Below are 19,758 nucleotides of genomic sequence, written 5' to 3' on the forward strand. Positions count from 1 at the left end.
CAGCCCCAAGGAAACTTTTTTTTTTCCTGTTTTTTTGCACCGGTCCTGGAAGCACTGTAATACCAGGTCAATGCATGGAGTGGATGGAGCAAGCTCCGGTTCCACCACCCAACACCAAAAAGCATCTGCTCAATATAGACCTCCCATGGATGACATATCAGAGACAATCACCTGCCCTGGGGAGTCCGCCTACGTGGTCACATGTCTCATGTAGATGCGTCCAGTGTCTCAAGGAGACAGGCAGAAACCCCCCTTACCCAGGTGTGTGGGGAAGGGAGGGGCCGGTACTTCCGTCGCCGGCATAAAAGAGAGGCCGGGGCCGACAAGCGGGGGCAACGCCGAACCGGAAGGAGGACGTGCAGGTGATGGAGCACGCCGGCCTACGCTGCGAGCAACACTGAGTGCCGGTAGGAACCTCTGGCAAAGGGCTACGCCCCAGCGGGGTTTTTGAGGCCAGTCTGCGGGGCCCTGCGGGGCACAGGGTTGTTTGTTCACCGGCCGGGAGCGGCTGGAGCCCAGCTGGAGCTGGGTACCTCCTAATAGAAGGGCACTATTTGACGTTGGGTACTGTAGCCCCTGTAATAGGGACGCAGCTCAATAGTGAGCTTTCACTGTGGAAAGGGGAAGCTGAGCAAGCCTCCCCCCGAAGGGACTCTTTGAGAGCCAAAAAGGGGCTTGACCCCACAACTGGCAAGTTTGTACTGGAGGATGACTGCAGACGGCTGGAGCAGCCGCTCCGATCAAGGGAACCCCCTTGATCGTAGTGCTTGTTTTGATTTTCATTTTTCTTTTGTGGACTATCTGAGTGACGTGCAGATACGTGGCTGGACTAGACAGTCGGCTGCCACCCGGTGGAACGGGCGAGGGTGTAGGGGTGGCGGAGCCCTCAGAAACTCAGGACCCACGGGACGCCGGTGAGACTCATAATTGGTTCAGATGTCTGATGCGCGCAGTCCAAGTCCGTTAACATCAAAGTCATGGCAGGCGAAGCAAGCACGTGCAACACACCCAATCAAAGGTGAGGATACACTCGGCTACCGGCAGGTGGTGCCTGCCTGGTCCGCGGTCATTGGTGATAAACCCGACACTGTTTGAGCTGCCTGTTCTACCTTATGATGGCTGTCCACAGTTCCCAAAAGGCCACTTAAGCAGCTATAGATCAGCTGGCTCAGATGCAAGTATGGAACACACCTCCTAAACTGGCTCCACAGACCCCAGGGAGAAATTTTCAAGTACCCAAATTTAATTATGCTTTTTACATAAATTCAGTATTAAATACAGAGACATGCAACTGGTGTCTCTACAATACTGAAACCAGTTTACAAAGGAAGATAAAAACAGCAGCTCCTCCTCCACCACAAACTAGAATATTATCCATCAAAAATGAAAACATATCCAGAGAGCAACTCTTTAACAATTCAACAGATACCAGTTTTCATCACCCCAGGATTACTTTGAACACTAAAACATTATTAACATTAGCTGAATCTGTGTTCTTCCCTTCTTGATAGAGGATTTAACTTATTTAAAACTGAAAGAGTAAAATTTATACAATACAATTAAAAAAAAAAAAACTAGGAAAGAACATGCTTTCTGGTAATGGTTATTAAAGAAAATTTTACCATTTGCTTTTCTAAATGGAAACTGCAGTTCTACTTGCCTCCAGCATATTACATGTATATGGGGTATTTCTTGACAACATGAAAGGTTACTAATCATAGAAAAATTGGTTATTTTTCTTCCATTTTTAATATTTCAGCTGTATTTATATGCTGGAAGAAAAATAGATTTCCCTGTAGAGAACATCAGCTTTCAAATAGGCATGGGGAGGTGACACATTGCTCAAGGAGAATAATTAATTTGAATACCCATTGAAAGAATGACAAATTTGTTAGGCATTATATTGCTCCAAAGTATTAGTATGCTATGTGGGATGGCACTGTTCCTTAAAAAATGTGTCACATTGAAGTCCCCTATGAGATTTTGCACTGATTTCACCAAAATAGAAAGCATGTAGCCACACTGAATGAGTTCTTGGATGAAGCAGCTCTTCTGTGCTTGTTTAGGGGTGGGCAATTATTTTGGGCAGAGGGATGCTTACTGAGTTTTGGCAAGCCATCGAGGGCTGCATGACAGGTAGCCAGGGGCAGATTAGTATTAATTTTCTAAATTTTTTAGGGGCCCCATGGGCCAGACAGAATGGCCTGGTGGGCCACATCTGGCCCGCAGGCTGCATTTTACCCACCCCTGGTTTAGAAGCATATCCAAAGCTAAGATAGGCAAACTATGAGCCTAGAAACTTTGAAAGTGGCCACAAAACTTTATGTATGAAGCCAGATGGGTGAGAACGGCCACTGTGAAGCACTAAAAGCATTTTTGCCTTCTTGAGAATTATCTAAATTTGGAAAACAATCATAAGGTATTTCACCAGGACAAGACTATTTGTAAAAATTTAAAATCAGATCTGAAAGCCTGCTTTGTGCCATTACTTGGCCATTATGTGCATCACTTGCTGAGAGAAGCCCCTTTTCAACTGTTTTGGACAACTTAACTTGGATTATAAAATACTGATATGGCATCATGTAAATGTAATGTGCAACTTCCCTCTCATATCTGTGGAATGTTAAGCAATGGTAAAGTTAGAACACTCTGGGAGCAGTGGCACATTAAGGCTTAATGCTGTTTTTGCACGCACAGGTCTGACTTCCCACTACGGCTGAGCACAGACATTCAAAGAGCATAAGCCTGAATTGATTCAATCTTTGCAGGTTAGTCTAACCTGCATAGATTGAATTAATTTGCAAGTGAAGAGACATTCACTTTTGATTCTAGAAATGCAGGCACATGCCTGCAGTGGTTCATGCCAGAAGTTGGGGGGGGGGTGTGCTAGAGCAGCCCTCCTTTCCCTTCTGCAGTGGCCAAGAGAAGTTAAGCTGGGGGTGAGGGGGAGGGAGCCATGCCGAGGCCCCAGCAGACCTAAGTATGATTGGGGAGAAGTTTAAACCTCCACCCTGGCCTGCAAGGACCCAAGACCAGGTATGGAGAGGGAAAGGGGAAGCAGCCTTTGCCATGCTTTTTGGAGGCAGGGGGGAGTGTGGCCAGTGCCCTGCCCCAGTTAATACCTAAGGGTTGAGCAGGGGCATGGTCAGACACCACCCTAGCCCCATGGTGGAGCAGGAAGTGAGGGAAAGCCCTGCCTACTGCAGCAGCTCCCTGACAGCCTGGCCTGGACTGGGCATGGGGAGCTCGGAGCATAGTTTTTCCCTGCCTGCCCCACAACAGGGCCCAGTACTGTGCCCCTCCAGCCTGAGCCCTGAGGCAGCACAACACAGAGGACCCCCCGCCCCCAGCAGGAGTAGGAGAAGGAGAAGGAGGAGGAGGAGAATAGCCCTCTGTGACAGTTTGGCCCAGACTGGGTGTGGGAAGCAATCCAGGGCCACAGCTCCTGTGGTCCCAGCCCAAGCCACAGCCACCTGGGAAGGACCAGCCCCTCTGTGCCCACTCTCAGCAGTGCACATGAGCTGGCCCAGCCCCAGCCCCAGCCCCAGGCAAGGTGGACAAATGGTTGGGCTGGGCTGCGGGGCCAGGGCACTTCCCAGTTGGCTGTGACTCGGGCTGGAGCCACAGGACTTGTGCATCCAGATTGCTCCTGGGTCCCCACACCCAACCCAGGCCAGGCTGGGCTGTCATGGAGCCACAGAGGCATTACTAGACAGAGCACTCCCTCCCTGACTCATGATGGGGGAGAAGGAAGAGGGGTAGAGCCCTGCCCATCGCAGGGGCTCCCTGACAGGCTGACCCAGCCTGGTTGTGGGGAGCTGGGAGCAGACTGGGTACACAACTTTTACAGCCCCATCCTGAGCCACAGCTAGCTGGGAAGGTCCCTGTCACTGCAGCCCAGTCTGCCCACCTCACCCAGGGCAGGGGCTGGGGATGTGAGGCTGAGCAACAGAAGCTGGGAGTGGTGGATACAGGAGGCTAACTGGCAGCTGCATTGGGGGGACTTGGGGGCTATGGCTACCCCAAAATTCACCTTAGTCCCTATAGCCACTCCTCCTGGCCCTGCTGCTGTTGCCTGCTCCACAAAGGCTGCAGCAGCTCTGCCCACCCTGTTTCCAACCCACAGCATAGCCACCTCTCAACCATCTCACCAGGAAGAGGTTTGCAGTGCCCAGGACACCATGGGGCTGCTGCTCCTGTCAGGATCCCGGTCAGGCATGGCCAGACACCAGCCCACCATGGCCCCTTAAGGTGAAGGCCCCTCCTCTTCTCCCCTGGGGGACCCAGCCAGAGTCTTCCCCCAGCCAGAGTCTGTGCTGTAGCATCTCCTGGTTTCTGGCCTGAGCCACTGCAGGCATATGGCTGCACTTCCTGAATCAAGGGTAAATGTCTGTTCATTTTTGTTTCAATTTAATCTGTGCAGCTTAGAGTAATCTGTAAAGACTGAATTGATTCAGCCTTGGGTTTTAGACTGTACTTAACCCATATGACTCGATGACACAGGATATAAAGAGTCAGGAAACTTGCAACAATCTGAAGATAAGACACCATGCTGTATATAACTGTGGATAGTTATATCCGCCTTTCCCAGGAAAGAATGGGGGGAAGGACCCCAAACTAGAAAGGAAAGTCCCAGGGAACAGAATAAACAGGAAGAAGAGGGAACAAACATAAAAGTTAAAACAAGAAAAAACTTACCTACAGCAGGAGCCATGGCGCAGCCAGAGCGGGGAGATAAGCCGCGCAGCTTGTTAGCCATGTCTTTGTCCAGCTGCAGCCGGCCAATGACATCAGCAATTGCCGGCTGGCGGGAATAAAAATGACCACCAGTGGAGCAATGGAGGGAGGGAGAGCGGACCTGAGGAGGGCACAACCATGGGACACATCCCAGGAATCCCTCAGGGAGGAAGGAGAACCAAATGAAGAGCCAGAGGAGGCTCCAGACATTGACCCTGGCAGCGGCGGTGGGGAATGGCTTGGCAGTGTGGGAGACGAGTCAGAAGCAGCCCCTACAGTCAGCAAAGGCAGCAGCAACAGGGGGGGATGTGAAGACCCACACCATAGCAGGTGGGAGTACTGAAACCAGTTGGGAGGAGGAGGAATTTTCCCCTTTGGGAGAGTCCCGGCAGGAGCAGCATGAAGGGCTGCAAAGAAGCAGGGCACCTACACTGATTACAAAAAGTAGCCCTGCTTCTTACTCAGAGGGGCCATGAGGCACCTGGATCAGGATGCTCCAGAAGGGAGAGAAGTGGGGCAGCACCATGCCCCAGGAAGAAGTGGAAAAAGGGGGAAAGATGACTCAAGCAGCAGCCTATGGGTACATAGCCCTGAGTAGGGGTCATCTCCTAGCTAGGTTGTAGGGAACTAGGCTCCTCGTACCCTGATGTAAGGGACCAGAAAGGGGGCTACCCAGATTCCCAGCAATATGGTAAAAGTGTCGTTTTGTGTTTTTTCTTTTGTGTTTCCCTGAGTGAAGGGGTTGAGAGACAGGAGTAGCTGATACTAATAAGGTAATTGGTACAGGGCCCGTAGGGCATCACATTTGGATTCAGACAATAGGGAAGTAGTTCACTCTAGGGCGAGAACAGGTTCCACGATCAGAATCTCCAACCAGAAACAACCTGGGACGGGGTAAGCAAACTGGCCTCAAGAGCCAATACCCAGGATGGGAAGGGACTCGAAAGGCCCCACAGCTGTATGAGAAGGGGAGCTGGACCAAGAAGACTGGGTGACCTATCAAGGTGGCGTATGGTCAGGGTGTAGGGGTGGTGGACTTGCGGGGGCAAGTGACTGTCAGGCAGACTGCGTGCTGCAGGAGGACCCTGAGTAGTCACCCCACCACTGGGAAACATTCAAAGTCATGGCAGGTGAGATGGGGGAAGACTACTCGAGGAGTGAACATTTACTCGGCAATTTACGGGAGTCTGTAAGACATACACCACCAATTGCTTGAACCAAGACTGCACGTGACTGGGTGTTCAAGACCTGGCGGTCGCACTGCCATTAGCAGATAGATAAGCAAATAAGCTATGGTTTAATGGACTGATTTTCAGTCTGCAGGCACGTCTCCACAAGATGCTTACTGTGTAGTAGCCGAATAATACTGTGCAGTAGTGCATCACAGCACCAACAGTGCTCATACACTACTGTACAATATTATTAGAATACTGTGCAGTAGCATCACTAAAAAGGTGTCTGCTGGTGCTACTGTGCAGTTATTTAGTACTCTGCACATTTATTTAGTACTTTTATAATCAGTAACAGCTGTGCAGTAGCATCTCGTATAGACATGCCCTGTTTTAGTCAATGGCAGTCTTACCAATGTTTCAATGAACTTTTGATTATGTCCTAGAACAGGCGTGGGCAAAATATGGCCCCCTCCATAAATCATGCCAGGTTTCACTGGCTTTAGGCCCCTAAAGCTGATATAAGGAGCCAGACTTGAGAGTTCACTGTAAAGTGCAACATTATGAAAGCCACATGAATTGGCACTGGTGAAATGTGAAAAAGAAAACAAATAATCTGAACTGGTTTTACACTGATTTAACCTCACTGGCTTCAATTAAGTTACTTCTGATTTTTACCAGTAAGAGCTCAGGATTGGGCTCACTGCTCCAGAATACACCTATGAAATACCAGAACATCTGTCACAGAGTGGGGCCTAGGGGCAGCCGTGATCCCTCTAGTGCCCCCTACCATGTCAAGTAGGTGATCCAGCACCCTCTTTCTCGCCCACCACGTCTTGACGGTATGTATAAGTTTTTATGGGAGGCTGCCTTTGATCCCCTTGTACACGGTGTTATGCTGATACTACCCCCGTTCCGTATGGAGTGACCCGGTGCACCCCAGCCTTATGGGCTATGCGTGCCTCCTACCTCCCCTTTAGCATGCCCCAAGCCTTGCAGCTCTTCTGGACGTTATCTGGTCCAATTCCTTTCTGCACCCTGCCTGGCACCCCTGGGCTTGTCACGCAACCGGCGCCCCTTCTCTGGTGCCCCTGAGCCTGTCACACAACCACTGCCCCTCTATTCGTTAGCCCTCTCAGCCTTACTGATAGTACTCTTCCCAATTGGGCTCAGGTGGCCTGAGCCTTACCTGGGGCCTTTGACCCCTCAGGGTCCCCACCACTGTGGAGCCCCTCTGGGATCCTTCTCAGTCTGCACCCCTCCTGGGGTTTCTACCAATAGTATACGCCCACTCCTGGGGCTTCGCTCAATACTTGCCCTCACCGGGGTTTCTCTCTGTACATGCCCTCCTGTGGGGCTTCCCTCAAGTACGTGCCTGCTCCTGGGGCTTCTCTCCGCCCTCTCCGAGCTCTCTGTAATCGTGGACTCGCCCTCTCTGGGCTCATCTCTCTAGTAGCACCCACCCTGGGCTTCTCTTCGTGTGGCTCTCCCCTTGGAGCCTAACACGAGCCCCTGCAGGCTTCTCACTGGTGCTCCTTGCCAGTGGGGCTCAGGTGGCCTCAGCCATGCCTGGCCCCAAAATCCTCTTTGCCCTTCTCAGGGATGGGGTCTTGCACCCCAACTACGGTACCCTCACCGGCACTGTGCCCCTCCCCAGGGCTAAGGTAGTACACCCCGCAATGTAGCACCACACTCTGGCACTGGTAGCACCCCCATTCTACTGGGGCACTCCTAAATGAGGCCTCCTCCATCCCCTTATAGCCTCACCCGGTCCTCCGGTGTAACAGTAATGAAACAGAACCGTAAGCCAAACGGCTGTAACACAACAATAAGCCTTCTGGCTATAACATAGGATCTAAGCTCACTTGGCTCTCTAGCAATGGCCTCCCTGTCAGGGTTCCTTCCACCCTTACCATGCTGTAGCTGCTTATGTGATCAGGCTGCAACAATCGGCTCTGCTTTGTTTGGCTCTACTGCAAAGCTCCCACACCTCAGGCTGCCAAAAGGGAAATGCTACTAGGCTTCGGCCTGGGCTCTTTATAAAGGCCCGGCCCTGCCCCCTTCTGGTCACCTGACCAGCACGGTTGCCCCAGCAACCATCACCTGAGCTGCCCTTGTGATTGGCAGCTGCCCTTATTCCTTCCTAGGAACAGGGCACCTGCGTGACCCTGTGACAACATCAGTGAATCTTAAATCTGCACACATACTAGTTAACTGACCATTCAACCAATGGTGGGTGATTTGTTAGTAAGCAGCATGTTTCATAGGTCCCTGGCAGATGTTGATTTAAAGGTGTGATAGGATCTGAACCATGAGCCAAACAACTGTGCCTCCTACACATGCTAGGATCTGATCCCTGATCCCACAATTGAGCTTCCTGCCATGCATCACAGGGGTGGGAAAAATAGAATCTGCCAAGCCATTCTATCCTTCCCGTGGGGCTCCTAAATTTTTTTTTAAATCAATATTTATCTGCCCCTGGCTGCCTGTTAAAGATGACAGGAGACAGTGGAAGCAGGACCCAGGGGAAGCCAGCAGCAGGACACAGCCACAGCAGTAGCAAGGCCCACTGGCCCCACCCCACCTCCAGCCCCTCCACCCCCAGGCCCCAGCCCCCAGCAGAAAGCTTCTGCCTTAGCAAAAGTTTCTGGCCTGGGAGCCTGGGGCTGTCCCCTCCTCTGGAGAGGGAAATTCAGGTAAGAACAGGCGGAGAGCAGGGAGGATCGCTGGCACAGCAAGAGCCATCCAGGCCCAGCTAGCATGATGAGGTTCCCAGCTGACAACTGCATGGTGCTCCTGCTGTGTTGTGTGGTCCCAGCCCTGCAGCTGGAACCACATGGTGCCAGAGCTGTGGGTGGGGAGTGGTGGGCTGGTGGGGAGCAGTGAGGCTGGGCAGGGAGGGAAGAGAAGGAAAGCAGCGGGGGGAAAGGCAGTGGAGGCAGGCACAGGGAGGAAGTTGTAGTGGGTGGCATGGCATGCCTGCAGCTCCTGCACTCCCAGTAGTGAAAGCCCCATGCTAGAGCCCACTGCCTTCCCCACCCCCTGCTGTACAGGTCCCCAGACTCCACCCAGAGTGGAGGGAGCCCTGTCCTCTGCTTTTCTGCAGAGTCCACTGCAGGGCTTCCCTGTGCAAGAGCGAGCAGGCACGCAACACAGAGCCCCTGATAGAGGCAACCTGGCAGGCTGCGCTCCTTGCCCTTGCACACAGCACTGCCCAGAGCCGTGTCCTGCTGGGCACCAGTGCCTGCCCCAGGCACGAACTCCCTGAGGCTCCCCCCAACCTCCCCTCCACCTACTGCTGCTGCTGGTAGCAGGGGTTGTGTGCTGTGTGGGGGGGTCCCTGCACCCCATAAACCTCACACACCCACATCCTACCTCCAAAACCCCCACTGACATATACACACACCCAACATAACCTATGCCCCCCACACAATTTAAGAGTGAGACTTTGTTTTTTAGTTTTTATGCAATCCCTTCTATATACAGTACACAAACACAAATCATGACACATATTTTTTGTAATAAAATTAATATATATTATAGTAGGTGTTTGACTTCTAGTGTATGATTTGTTTTCTGGTTCTAAGATGGCAAACCTCCTCCCAAAAAGAGTATTTCTGGGGGGCAAGGAGGGGACTTCTGGTGGCAAAGGTATGGGGTTAGGGAGTGGGGCTTCCAGTCCCAGTATGGCAACCAGGGGGTGGGGCAACTGTCAAGGTGCAGGGCTACCTATGCAGCCCCTGACAGTTTGCCAAAATTTGTTAAGCAGCCCTCCCCATGATATAATTGCCCACCCCTGTCTTAGAATGATAACACACTATCTCTTTACATAGCCAACTTGTTTGAAATATACTGTTAAATTTTGGAATAAATAACATAAATGATAGCTAATAATGTAAACACTCTTGTCTCAGGATCATAAATAAATTAATCCTAAATTCATTTAGGGTTGTCACTTATTTTATCTCATGGAACAGACTGAAGGTAACAACGTGAAACAAAAGATGAACAGATGATGTTTAAATTTGTAAAGGTGACCACAAATTTTGGTTATGTCAAGACTTAAGTACCCGGTTTGAGATCCATCAGGTATGCCTCTCACTGCCACTGGGCACTCCATTAAAAGTTAATTAAACTTGAAAATGATTAAGAAAACTAAAATACAGCTCCTGTGTTCCAATTTAGGTACCTAAATTAATGGACGTTTTTTAAAAGATTGCCCTGAACAAAAGGCTGACAAATAATAGGGATATTATAGGATTGGCTTCCAAGCTATCTGTAGCTGGATCTCTGCTTTTGCAGCCACCCAGACAGTCCAACTTCATAGGCCTAGGCTGCCTAAATTTTCACTTCACCACATGATTCTAAACTTCTATCTGGTTGGCCACCTGTACGAGCTGAAGAAAGAGTATCAACAACAGGTTTTTTGCACACCACCTTTCCCAATCAATAGGGTGCTGTTCTGCCAATATTGAGTTTGACCCTAAGTATTTCAGTGGGACCTGAATCTTTGAGAGATCTAACCCAGAAATGATTTATGAATGAATTGCACTGACCTAATATCACATGCTATTAAAAATGTATTAGATCTATGCAAAGAAATAGTCCCATCAAAATATTCTGGCCTGTTTTAAACCAAAATATAGATAATTAATGTTCAACAAGCACAGCATAATCTTGAAACATATTAAACTAGCTAATTAAGAGAGAATACACTGATGCAATTATATTTAGAATAGATGGTTGGTTTCAGCTCATTACTGTTAATTCATATTGTATTTGAGTGTGGCTTTGTCTTCTAAAACCTTCAGCAAAAGGCGTGCATTGCTGGAAAGAATCTTTGTAGAAAAACCTCTTGGTAGCAACAAGAGATTTTGTATTATAGATTCAGCATCATATTCCTGTTTTTCAGGACAGGGAAACAACCTGGCAATGTGAGAATACATGCAACCAGCTGTTCACTTTTCATTTCCTAATGACAGGTTCTAGCTTTAAGGAATGCACTGGAAATTAAGTTCAGTAAAGTTGCAAAACAGGTGAATTTTGACACACAGATAAAAGAACTGTATTCTGTTTAGGGATGTAAATAGTGTTTGAAAACGTATACATTTAACCTTTAATTGTATCAGTTAAAGGGTCAATTGATAGCTCATACCTACTTTAGGGACCTCTGGCAGGAACGGCCCTGGCCCTTTATGTGTGGAGCTGTTGCACTCCACCCCTCGGGAATGCCTTGGGGCTGCGCTCACCATGTAAGGACCAGCGGCAACCCCTCAGTCCCTCCACTGTCCACTGCAGCTGCCATGATGCCTCCTCAGACCCCAAGCCAGCCTGCCTCTGGGCTGGGCCAGGTCTCATGTGGCCCCAGCACCATGGGTGGGAGAAGGAAGGACGCAATGCACCAAGAAGAGGCTACCCCGCTGGGACCGGACCCCGCTTTGCCTGAGGCCAGCTGGGGAAGGTCCAGCTCAGCAGCATGGAGGAGAGGAGCCTTCCAGGTCCAGGCTGCAGTGGCACAAGTACAGCAGCAGGAACAGGGTGCCCATTGCCTTTGCCCATTGCCTTGCCAAGACCCTGCTGCTACAGCCAAGCACCTCCCTCCCCATGGCAGCAGGATCTGGGCACAGGAGAGGTCCACAGCTCCGGGTCCATCCACAGCCCCAGCTCCTACCCATGGGGGTGAGGGGAAGCTACAGCTCTGCAGCTGGGCAGCACCCCCGAGTGGCTTGGCCATGCCTGCTGCCCTCTGCCTGGGGCTCCTCACCAGCAGCCGTGGGCCCATGCAGTGCCAGGTGCACAGTGAAGATGTAAGGGTCCAGGGCTGGGGCAACCCCTGCCAAAGGTCACTAAATGGTAAATGGTAAGTGGTAAATAGGATCAGGAAGTGGTGATAGTATCAGGAAGTGGTACTACCTGTGCCCGTCCCCCCCCCCAATAATAATTACATTCCTAATTCTGTTACATCTGAAATATTGCTGAGGATTAAATTACCACCCTTGGAGTCCTCATGTACTGTATGCTTTAAATGCATCATGGCCATACGCATCTCCCTGAATAATGTATTTGTTGCTGTATTCAACGTATGTGTTACTGAGGACCAGAGGAAGGGCACTTTGTGCCCAAAAAGCTTGTCTAACCTCTCTTCCAGCCATATAGTTGGTTCAGTAAAAGATATTACCAAAAAACCCTCACTTTTTGCACATTTTCTGGACCAGCACAATTACAACAACGCTCCAAACTTACTGTATCCAAGAGCTTCCTGAATCAGGCTTGGGACATACATGTAGGAGGTGAAACAAGGCAGCTGAGGGCCTGGGGCAGCTGCATCTCACAGAGATGGTGGCGACTTCAGTTTGCCACTGTGCTGCTGTTGTGCCTGTGGTGGAAGCTGCTATTTTTTGGTCTCCGCATCCCTTGCAACTAGAGTCAGCACCTGGGACTGCTGCCCTGGTTGCTCTGCCTTAGTTATGCTGTTGCATACATATGTAATTTATATTTTGGACAATAACTGTTTAAATGTTAAAATCATGTAAGGAAACTTGTGATAAAATCTGATTTGTGTTAAGAACTCAAATTATGATGGACTTTGCAAGTTATTTTCATAGACATCATAGACATAGACATCAGGGCTGGAAGGGACCTCGGGAGATCATTGAGTCCAGCCCCCTGCCCAAAGGCAGGAAGTCAGCTGGGGTCATAGGATTACATTGCTGAAGGTCTGTAAGGATAAAAGTGTACTAAAGAAATACAAAAAAATGGATTTTCTCCTCAGGTTCTGCCATTTTTGCTCCATTAAATCAATGTAATCTAGGCTCCAACCCTTGGAGGCAACAAGTACACCTCATAAAGGACTGCAAGGGAACCATTATATAGGCCAGGCAGTTTCAGGAATGAGGCAGCCAGGGTCTACCAGAATATATTATGATCCAGTGAAGTTGCTGGGCAGTCTCCTTTGACAGGGTTGCCCTACACCCTTGGCAGAATTTAAAGCTGCTCTCTTCAAGCAGAGTTGCCTTGCAAAGAGCAGCAGCATCATGTCCTGCTGAGGTGACTCTTTCCTGCTGGTTCACTGGGAGTTATTAAACAGAACAGCCAGGAGTGTATCTCCGACATCCCCCAAACTGATGGCAACTGATGCCAAGAAGAGTCTGACAGGGGGTGGATTACCTTAGGCATGTCCCGTTCATATACTCTCCCTCTAAAGCATCTTATTACTTAGCACTGTCAAGAACAGAATGGTATCAGAGACAGTCTGACCCAGTTTGGCACTTCTTATGTTCTTATGTGCAGCTGTAAGTGAATCCAGATGGATATCAGCACTTCATCGCCAGATGCCAGACTAAGGTGAAATTCAAGAAGGCGACATTACAAATCTAATGTAATTTAAATACCTGACCAGCCAACATGCTTCTCTGAAAAGAATCACCTCTGCCTGGAGTGTGTTCTGAAGCCTTGAGAAGATGCACTGCACTCAACACCCCACAGATCAAGGCACTTTGTTCACTTGTGAATTTACGTCGCTGCGATTTACAGATTTTAAACAAGAGTCTTCAAACAGATTGAAGGAATAGCAGCCAGCTCTTACACAGTACACACATATGGAGTCTAGATACAACCACCAGTTTAGAAGACAGGGAAAACATGTGAAAGCCATCTAAACACACAGTGTTAAAACAGCAATGAGGGTACCATACTAATTGTTTAAAACACACCAAGAAAACAGCCAGATTTTACTCATTAGTAAAGTAGCCCTGGCATATGTTACAATTAGAAAGGGTGTAGAACAATCTGTCCACAACAGAAAGAAAAAGGGCAATTTAATGCACAGGTGCTGGCCTTCAGATACTACAGCTTCAGAGGGGTGGTATCTCCCCCTTCGACCTATTTTTAAGGAATCCATACATGAAAAGTCCTTATAATGGTAACGGTTTTGATGCTCCTGTGCAGCGTATGAAGGGCTGCCCTTTTCTATTCACAAGCTCTTATGTCATGAGTTCATGTCAATGCTTTAAAAACTACAGACTAGATGCATATATTACGAATGAGTAACATTTAAGATGGACACACAAAGTTCTTAATTTCAGAATTACCGTAATTGCCATAAGAAATATCTCCCACATTCCTTTTGCAAGTATATAAGCTGCATTCAAGCATTAAGGCACTTCTTAATATTGATATTATGTATAACTTCATGCAGAAAAATCCAGTTCAAGCTCTTTATAAAAAGAAAATCAAAAACAGTTATGATTATCTGTAGCATCTACCAGCCAGCTCTCTTCCCAGACAACTCTTCCCAATTTCTCACTTGTGCTTTTAGTATGAATTTTCAGGTTGTCTTGTTACAGGGAAACAGACTATTCCTTGTATTGTAGTTGTCAGCAGTGGTCCGGGGAGTTGCTATTAAGTATTCAAGATATAGGATAAGTACAGATGTTCAAAAGGCCCTGGTGGAAAGTGCTCTAATTACTGCACTTTATTTAAAGTGCTCTAAGTTAGTTAGGGTTACCATATTTCCTGTTTCAAAAAGAAGACACCTGTTGGAGAGGGTGGAATATGATTTGGGGGGGAGGGCAGTGATATGCCAATGCCCTGCCCTGTCCCTCTGTCCCTCCCTCCCAAGCCACAGCCCCCCCAGCTCTGCTGCTGCCCCTCATTCCCAACCCATAGTACCCTGCCCCCCAGACCATGCTGGTGCCCCTCACTCCCAACCTGCATCCCCTCTGTCTCTGCTTATGCCCCCAACTCCCGACCTGCTGCCCCCTACCACTGCCTTTGTACCCTGCTCCCAACTCACAGCCCCCCACATCCCCAGAGCCCCTCACCCCCAAGACACAGGCTACCCAGCCCTGCTGGTACCCCTCACTCCCTACTCACAGCCCCCTTCTTCCTCCAGCCCTGCAGCATCTCCCAGCTGTTATACCCCTGTGAGTAAGGGCACAGACCCTGGGCCATGCAGCTCCATGCTGCTCCTGAAGAGGCCCCTGCCCCCTTCCCCCATAGATGGGGCAGGTGCCTCCTCTGCCTCCCCTGCCCTGCTGCAGCCCCAGTGCCTGGACAGCTTCCCGCAATGCCAGCAGGCACCCCCCCCCAACACACTCATCACATCCATACATCCCTGCCCCTCCCCATACACACACTTGGACAGTCCTCAAGCCCTGACCCTAGAACTTCTGCAGACCCATAAACTTTTCTGTATGCAGCTGCTGGGGCTGCTCCCACCACCTTGCTTGGCTGTATGCTGGCCATTGCGTGTGCCCCTGCAGATGTACATGATGTCCCCTGCCTCCAACTGCCCTCTACCTACTCTCCCCAGCCCCAAGCAGCTCCTTGCTAGGGCAAGCTGGGAACTGCAAGGAAAACCTTAAATGCTGAGCAGAGCAAAATTGCAGACATTTGGTGATATTTTAAAAAACTGCCTGGATGGAGATGGAAGGACCCAAAAAGAGGACATGTCTGGAAAAACCTGGATGTACAGTAACCCTAAAGTTAAAGTGCATGCCAGCTGAACAGAAGTGTGTTATTTGGTTGGGGAACTCCATCCTAGGATGGACAGTTACTTTGCTGGGGTCACCTGACCCCCAGTTATCTTTCCTGCTTGGTGCAGGGGGCTGGACCCAATGATCTTGAGAGGTCCCTTCTGGCCTTAGAATCTATGAACCTATGAATTTCTAAAGTGCTTTATGTGCCATGAACATCTGTTCTGTTATGGCTGTAAAGCGCTTTCTGCATGTTTAAAGCACATTAAGTTTAATGTCTGTACCTAGCCATAAGTATTTGAGTGTTTCAATGCATTTACTGATATGAACTTTAAAATGAATTTAGTTCTGTTGATGTCTGTTTGTTATGGAGGGTTTTTTTATTTTTTCTGAGCAGTTTATATACTATATTAAGCATGATGAAATACATCAAATTAAATAAACTATTGACTCTGACAAACTTTATTGTAAAGGAGCTGTATACATAACACACACATTTATATATTGTAAGAACTTTTTTAAAATACTTCTTGTGCTCAGAAAAATATTGTAGGAATTAATACTTAAACTGCTATAAGGGCAAAGAAGAAAAATCTAAATTTTGTTTTTATATTTTTAATCACCACAGAATCATAGAAAGGTAGTGTTGTAAGGGACCCCCAAAGGCCATATAGTCCAAGCCCCTGCTCAAAGCAGAACCATCCCCAACTAGATCACCCCAGCCAAATCTTTGTCTAGCCAAGTTTTGAAAACCTTCAAGGATGAAGCTTCTACCACCTCTCTGGGTAACCTGTTCCAGTGTTTTATTACCTTCCTGGTGAGAAAATTCTTCCTAATATGTAACCTAAACTCCCCTTGCTGCAAATTGAGACCATTGCTCCTTGTTCTGTCATCTGCCACCACTGAAAACAGTCTAGCTCCATCTTCTTTTGAACCCCAGTTCAGGTAGTTGAAGGCTGCTATTAAATTGCCTCTCGATCTTCTCTAGATTAAATAAGACCAGTTCCCTCAGTCTTTCCTCATAAGTCATGTCCCCCAGCCCGCTCACCATTTTTCTTGCCCTCCACTGGACTCTCTCCGATTTGTCCACATCTTTTTTGTAGTGGGGGACCCAAAACTGAACACAATACTCCAAATGTGGCCTCACTGGTGCTGAATAAAGGGGAAGAATCACTTCCCTTGACCTACTGGCAACACACGTACCGATGCAGCCCAGGTTGCCATTAGCCTTCTTGGCAACAAGGGCACATTGCTGGCTCACATTCAGCTTACTTTACATCATAACTCCCAGGTCCTTTTGTACAGAGCTGCTGCCCAGCCAGCCAGCCCCCAGCCTGTACTGGTGCATGGGATTGTTCCGTCCTAAGTGCAGGACTTTGCACTTGTTCTTGTTGAACCTCATGAGATTCCTTTTGGCCCATTCCTCCAATTTGTCTAGGTAACATCCACTAAAAGCCCCTGGGTGCATTTGTGATGCTGGACATACTGGTGTAGTTTTATGTGCAATTGTAGAATTATTTACCGATTTCTTAAAGTCAGCTACAATGCACATTTAAACACAAAGTTCATGTTTGAAAAAGGAACTGAGCACTGTAGAATTAACTGAATAAAACTGGTTACGGTAGAAAAAGCATTCAAACAGTTCAAGGCAACTACATGCACATCCTCTTTTTTATTTCACTAAGAATGAGACACTAACATTTCAAAGTAAAAAAAAAGCCCCCCCCAAATTTGTAAAATCTCACAGTATGCTAATCATTTCCTATTTTTATGGATATAAACACCTTCTGGTGTTATTACACAACAAACTTTAACATAACTACTTGACTGCCTGAGAACTTGGACAGTAGCCCAGTAATCTGGACTCCAATACTACTTCATCATGCACAATATTATTTAAAAACATAATCCTTTGAAATCAGATGACACATGAAGTTATGAAGGGAAATTATTTTGTGAATATGTATTTTAGAAGTAATAAAAGGTGAATTTTTGAGATTGAAACCAATTATTTTCCCATTAGCCGCTAATCATAAATGATATGACTGAGCATCCTTGTATTGAGCACACACTTACCTTTAAACAGAAGCATAAAACCCTTTATTGTGCCTGTTTACACAAAGACTTAGATGAATGGCATGTTGTGGTTCATAGAATATCAAATCACATAATATCAATCATATTGCATGCATGAAAGACAATTTAGACTTAGCGCTGATTTTATATACCAACTTCATGGCTAAGTACAGACAGTCAGAAAGCCTGAGGCTGGATCATGTCAATCTTTGCGGGTTTAGGTAAACTGCCTAGATGGAACTGATAAGAAAATGAACTGACGTTCATTTTTCAAACCAGAAAGGCAGCCCGACCCCTGCCATGGCCCATATCAGAAGCCAGGGGGCCCATATCACAGCCTGCTTCCGGGTATGCTGGCCACTGCAGAGAGGCAGGCGCCAGATGATTCCCCCAGCCATGCCCTCTTTTCAACATGCAGCCAGCTGAGGAGGGGGTGAAGAGTGAAACCCTCCCAACTTGGCCCCCAACCACACTCTCCCCAGTGCCAGGGGAGCGGGGAAAGCCCCCAGAAACTCCCAGAAACTACCATCTCCCCTATGCCTGGTTCTGGTCCTCCGAGCCACACTCCCCTCCTCAGTCTGGGCTGGTTGAGGAGAGGGCAGGGGGATCCCTGCACTGAACCCTGAGCTGAGGTCTCCCTGGCATGGGTATAAGGGGGGAAGGAGGAAGCCCCCAGCAGAGCATTTCTCCCTCTCTTCTCCCCTCCCGCCTCCCCCCCTCCCCCAGAACCAAGACCTGGGCCAATCACCCTGCCCAGATTGCTGGCCGAGGATGAGCCATGCCTCCTCTGCCGGCTGGGGGGAAAATGCTCCCCCTTCCACCTGGCTCTGGATCCCCAGCTGAGCTGTCCCTGGTGTGGGGGACGGGGCTGGGAGGGAAGCTCACAGTGGGGGCTATTTCCCCCTTCCCCCCCATGACTCCCTCCTCGGCTGGCATGCAGGTCAAAGAGGGGGTGTAGCTAGGTGATTGCCCCAGCTCCTGGTTTGGACAGGGGGAGTAATGCCCCCACTGTGAGCTTTCCTGCATCTGGGAGCTGGGACGATCATCTTGTCACACTTCCTCCTTGGTCAGCAGGCTGGCTGAGAAGGGAGTGAGAGGTAAAATGGTCCCCAGTGCAGGCTACTGTTCCCTACCTCCCATGCCAGGTACAGCTAGAGCCAGGTGGGGGAGGCCCCTTTCCCCCCTCACTCCCTCCTCAGCTGGCCTGCTGATCGCCCCAGCTCCCAGTTGCACAGGGGATACTATGGTGGGGGTCTACTACAGACTTTAATTACCCAGACATCTCGTGGGAGGGGCACTCAGTCAAATATGACCGGTTGCAAAGCTTTCTCTAGCTTTCTCTCATGTGTGGACGACCTCTATCTGACGCTGGAAGTCTACGGGCCAACAAGAGGTAAAGTGCTGCTCAACCTCGTACTGGCAACTGGGGATGACCTAATTGGCAACCTAACAATCAAAGGGAAGCTGGGTGACAGTGATCATGAACTGATCACCTTCACCATCTGCTGTAAAGCTGGCAAGTCAGTCAGTTGTACAGAAGTCCTCGACTTTAGCAAACCTGACTTTGACAAGCTAAGTAGGTTTGTCAGAGAGGCTCTAAAAGGCCACAAACCAATGGAGAGGGGAGATCAGGATGAGTAGCTGCTCCTCAAGGGAGCAATCCTGGATGTGCAAGCAAAGTCCATCCTGTCTCAGAGGAAAGGCAGCAAAAGGGTACAGCAGCCCCCTTGGCTCTCCAGGAGACTGGCGGACCTCCTATGTCTCAAAAGGAAGACCTATAAAGGATGAAGCACTGGAACTGACACCAAGGAGGAAAACTCTGCTTTAGTCCAGACTTGCAGAGAGCAAATCAGGAAAGCCAAGGCTGTGATGGAACTCCAGCTAGCTACAAATATCAAGGAAAATAAAAAGTCCTTTTTCAGATATGTGGGGAGCCAGAGGAAAAGCAAGGGCAACATTGGACCCCTGCTGAACCAGATGGGGCAACTGACAACTGACGCCCAGGAAAAAGCCAACCTATTAAATGGGTACTTTGCGTCAGTCTTTCATCAGTCCCATGGGACGCCCATGCCCGCTACGGGACAGGGAGGTCCGGGTGAGGGAGATCCCCTGTCCTCCATAAATGCTGACCTCATGAAGGAACATCTTGAGAAGCTGGATACCTTCAAGTCAGTCAGTCCTGACAACCTACACCCCAGGGTATTCAAGGAGCTGGTGAGTATCATAGCCCAGCCCCTGGCACGGATCTTTGAAAACTCCTGGCGCTCTGGTGTAGTGCCTGAAGACTGGAAGAAGGCCAA

General features: G+C 48.9%; 1 protein-coding gene and 1 pseudogene across 1 annotated transcript in view; both read right to left on the reverse strand.

Moving 5' to 3' along the window:
• The window catches only part of RELN (reelin), a 567,367-nt gene that overhangs the window by 342,975 nt on the left and 204,634 nt on the right, over nt 1–19,758 (reverse strand). The gene's annotated exons all lie outside the window — the stretch shown is intronic.
• Nucleotides 37–121, reverse strand: LOC149865555 (U2 spliceosomal RNA; annotated as a pseudogene).

This window comes from Crocodylus siamensis, chromosome 4 (assembly GCF_052110815.1).
Source record: "Crocodylus siamensis isolate JL-2025a chromosome 4, ASM5211081v1, whole genome shotgun sequence".
In the NCBI taxonomy this organism is placed as follows: Eukaryota; Metazoa; Chordata; order Crocodylia; family Crocodylidae; genus Crocodylus; species Crocodylus siamensis.